The sequence below is a fragment of the Rutidosis leptorrhynchoides genome, chromosome 11 (genome assembly GCF_046630445.1).
Source record: "Rutidosis leptorrhynchoides isolate AG116_Rl617_1_P2 chromosome 11, CSIRO_AGI_Rlap_v1, whole genome shotgun sequence".
Taxonomy (NCBI): Eukaryota; Viridiplantae; Streptophyta; class Magnoliopsida; order Asterales; family Asteraceae; genus Rutidosis; species Rutidosis leptorrhynchoides.
In genome coordinates, this window is record NC_092343.1 from 258,897,306 (window position 1) to 258,902,500 (window position 5,195).

Consider the following 5,195-nt stretch of genomic DNA (forward strand, 5'->3'; position numbering starts at 1 on the left):
CCCTATACCGGGTTCCGTCTTCCAGAATATTAAGATGCTTCTCCGATCCTTTGGGTATTTCATCCTTTAAATTTCCCTCTTTTAAAACTCCTTGTTGCGCCTCCTTTATTTGAGTAGTAATGTTATTATGAATCATTATATTCATAGATTTTACTCGAATGGGTTCTCTATCCTTCCTGCTCAAGGCATCGGCTACCACATTTGCCTTCCCCGGGTGGTAACGAATCTCAAAATCGTAATCATTCAATAATTCAATCCACCTACGCTGCCTCATATTCAGTTGTTTCTGATTAAATATGTGTTGAAGACTTTTGTGGTCGGTATATATAATACTTTTGACCCCATATAAGTAGTGCCTCCAAGTCTTTAATGCAAAAACAACCGCGCCTAATTCCAAATCATGCGTCGTATAATTTTGTTCGTGAATCTTCAATTGTCTAGACGCATAAGCAATCACCTTCGTTCGTTGCATTAATACACAACCGAGACCTTGCTTTGATGCGTCACAATAAATCACAAAATCATCATTCCCTTCAGGCAATGACAATATAGGTGCCGTAGTTAGCTTTTTCTTCAATAACTGAAATGCTTTCTCTTGTTCATCATTCCATTCAAATTTCTTCCCTTTATGCGTTAATGCAGTCAAGGGTTTTGCTATTCTGGAAAAGTCTTGGATGAACCTTCTGTAGTAACCAGCTAGTCCTAAAAACTGGCGTATGTATTTCGGAGTTTTCGGGGTTTCCCACTTTTCAACAGTTTCTATCTTTGCCGGATCCACCTTAATACCTTCTTTGTTCACTATGTGACCGAGGAATTGAACTTCTTCCAACCAAAATGCACACTTTGAAAACTTAGCGTACAATTCTTCCTTCCTCAATACTTCTAACACCTTTCTCAAATGTTCACCGTGTTCTTGGTCATTCTTTGAGTAAATAAGTATGTCATCAATGAAAACAATGACAAACTTGTCAAGGTATGGTCCACACACTCGGTTCATAAGGTCCATGAACACAGCTGGTGCATTAGTTAAACCAAACGGCATGACCATAAACTCGTAATGACCGTAACGTGTTCTGAAAGCAGTCTTTGGAATATCATCTTCTTTCACCCGCATTTGATGATACCCGGAACGTAAGTCAATCTTTGAATAAACAGACGAGCCTTGTAGTTGATCAAATAAGTCGTCGATTCTCGGTAGTGGGTAGCGGTTCTTGATGGTAAGTTTGTTCAACTCTCGGTAGTCGATACACAACCTGAATGTACCATCTTTCTTCTTGACAAACAAAACAGGAGCTCCCCACGGTGATGTGCTTGGTCGAATGAAACCACGCTCTAAAAGTTCTTGTAATTGGCTTTGCAGTTCTTTCATCTCGCTGGGTGCGAGTCTGTAAGGAGCACGAGCTATTGGTGCAGCTCCTGGTACAAGATCTATTTGAAATTCAACGGATCGATGTGGGGGTAATCCCGGTAATTCTTTCGGAAATACATCGGGAAATTCTTTTGCAATGGGAACATCATTGATGCTCTTTTCTTCAGTTTGTACTTTCTCGACATGTGCTAGAACAGCATAGCAACCTTTTCTTATTAGTTTTTGTGCCTTCAAATTACTAATAAGATGTAGCTTCGTGTTGCCCTTTTCTCCGTACACCATTAAGGGTTTTCCTTTTTCTCGTATAATGCGAATTGCATTTTTGTAACAAACGATCTCCGCTTTCACTTCTTTCAACCAGTCCATACCGATTATCACATCAAAACTTCCTAACTCTACTGGTATCAAATCAATCTTAAATGTTTCGCTAACCAGTTTAATTTCTCGATTCCGACATATATTATCTGCTGAAATTAATTTACCATTTGCTAATTCGAGTAAAAATTTACTATCCAAAGGCGTCAATGGACAACTTAATTTAGCACAAAAATCTCTACTCATATAGCTTCTATCCGCACCCGAATCAAATAAAACGTAAGCAGATTTATTGTCAATAAGAAACGTACCCGTAACAAGCTCCGGGTCTTCCTGTGCCTCTACCGCATTAATATTGAAAACTCTTCCACGGCCTTGTCCATTCGTGTTCTCCTGGTTCGGGCAATTTCTAATAATGTGGCCTGGTTTTCCACATTTATAACAAACTACATTGGCATAACTTGCTCCGACACTACTTGCTCCGCCATTACTCGTTCCGACACCATTTGTTCCTTTCGTTCTATTAACCCCTGGTCCGTAGACCTCACACTTCGCCGCGCTATGACCATTTCTTTTACACTTGTTGCAAAATTTGGTGCAGAACCCCGAGTGATTCTTTTCACACCTTTGGCATAGTTGCTTCTGATTGTTGTTGTTGTTGCGGTTATTATTGTTGTTGGGATGATTGTTGTAGTTGCTGTTGTTGTTGTTGTTGTTGTTGTTGTTGTTGTTGTTGTTGGGCCGTTTGTTGTAGTTGCGATTGATGTTGCGATTGTTGGGATAATTGTTGCGATTATTGTTGTAATTGCTGTTGTTGTTGTATTGGTGATTCTTATCACCGTTTTCCTCCCACTTTCTTTTGACTTGCTTCACATTGGCCTCTTCAGCAGTCTGTTCTTTAATTCTTTCTTCAATCTGGTTCACTAGTTTGTGAGCCATTCTACATGCCTGTTGTATGGAGGCGGGCTCGTGTGAACTTATATCTTCTTGGATTCTTTTCGGTAATCCTTTCACAAACGCGTCGATCTTCTCTTCCTCATCTTCGAATGCTCCCGGACACAATAGGCACAATTCTGTGAATCGTCTTTCGTACGTGGTAATATCAAATCCTTGGGTTCGTAACCCTCTAAGTTCTGTCTTGAGCTTATTGACCTCGGTTCTGGGACGGTACTTCTCGTTCATCAAGTGCTTGAATGCTGACCACGGTAGTGCGTACGCATCATCTTGTCCCACTTGCTCTAGATAGGTATTCCACCATGTTAACGCAGAACCTGTGAAGGTATGCGTAGCGTACTTCACTTTGTCCTCTTCAGTACACTTACTTATGGCAAACACCGATTCAACCTTCTCGGTCCACCGTTTCAATCCGATCGGTCCTTCGGTTCCATCAAATTCCAAAGGTTTGCAGGCAGTGAATTCTTTGTAGGTGCATCCTACACGATTTCCTGTACTGCTAGATCCAAGGTTATTGTTGGTATGTAGCGCAGCCTGTACTGCGGCTATGTTTGAAGCTAGAAAAGTACGGAATTCCTCTTCATTCATATTCACGGTGTGTCGAGTAGTCGGTGCCATTTCCTTCAAAATAGTTAAATGGAACAAGTTAATCATACAGAATATTAAGAGTAGTTAATAGTATTTCGTAGCATAATATGAACTCATTTATAAAAGCTTTTTCTTCATATTAGCGTTTTATAAGTTTAAATTCGGGTAGTACCTACCCGTTAAGTTCATACTTAGTAGCTAATATACAATTCAACTACTACAATTCTATATGAAAAACTGATTATAATAATATTTCGCGTTCAAACTTTTATACAATATTTTACAAACTTACAATACCGCTTATTTTACATAAAGCATGAAATATAGCACACAATAACTTTGATACAAGATAGTTGTGAAGACAATTCTAGCTAGTACACAAGTCGTTCAGCAAAGGCAATAAAGACACGTAATTCATACGTCCAGAAACAAGTCATGCATTCTGGTTTTACTAGGACTACTTCCCATCCTTGGTCTTGTGCAACATAACCGTTATGGCCGTTGATAAGACAGCGTGTTGTAACGTCATCAAAGGGACGAGGGTTACGTAATGTCCAACAGTCCCGTAATAATCTAAAAACCTCATTTCTTACCCCAATTACCGACTCCGTCACTTGTGAAAACGTTTTGTTTAATAGTTGTAGCCCGATGTTCTTGTTCTCACTTTGGTGAGAAGCGAACATTACTAATCCGTAAGCATAACATGCTTCTTTATGTTGCATGTTAGCCGCTTTTTCTAAATCACGAAGTCCAATATTCGGATATATTGAGTCAAAATAATTTCTTAACCCGTTGCGTAAAATAGCATTTGGGTTCCCCGCAATATATGCGTCAAAGTAAACACATCGTAACTTATGGGTTTCCCAATGTGATATCCCCCATCTTTCAAACGAAAGTCTCTTATAAACCAAGACATTCTTGGAACGTTCTTCGAATGTCTTACAAACTGATCTCGCCTTAAATAGTTGTGCCGAAGAATTCTGGCCGACTTTAGACAAGATTTCATCAATCATGTCTCCGGGTAGGTCTCTTAAAATATTGGGTTGTCTATTCATTTTGTGTTTTTAAACTGTAAAATAGACAAGAGTTAGATTCATAAAAAAAATACTTATTAATACAAGCAATTTTTACATATATCATAAAGCATAAGAACACTATATTCCATATATTACACCACACGAATACAACTATCTTATTCCGACTCGCTCGTTTCTTCTTCTTCGGTTTTGGTTCGTTTTGCCAAGTTTCTAGGGATATATGATGTTCCCCTAATACGAGCCGTCGTTGTCCACATTGGTTTAGAAAAACCTGGTGGTTTAGAGGTTCCCGGGTCATTGTTACAACTTAAGGACTTCGGGGGTTGACGATACATATAAAGTTCATCGGGGTTGGAATTAGATTTCTCTATTTTTATGCCCTTTCCCTTATTATTTTCTTTTGCCTTTTTAAATTCAGTTGGGGTAATTTCTATAACATCATCGGAATTCTCGTCGGAATCCGATTCATCGGAGAATTGGTAATCCTCCCAATATTTTGCTTCCTTGGCGGAAACACCATTGACCATAATTAACTTTGGTCGGTTGGTTGAGGATTTTCTTTTACTTAACCGTTTTATTATTTCCCCCACCGGTTCTATTTCTTCATCCGGTTCCGATTCTTCTTCCGGTTCCGATTCTTCTTCCGGTTCCGACTCTTCTTCCGGTTCCTCTTCGGGAACTTGTGAATCAGTCCACAAATCATTCCAATTTACATTTGACTCTTCATTATTATTAGGTGAGTCAATGGGACTTGTTCTAGAGGTAGACATCTATCACATAATATCAAACACGTTAAGAGATTAATATATCACATAATATTCATATGTTAAAAATATATAGTTTCCAACAAAAATGTTAAGCAATCATTTTTAAAGAAAACACGGTCGAAGTCCAGACTCACTAATGCATCCTAACAAACTCGATAAGACACA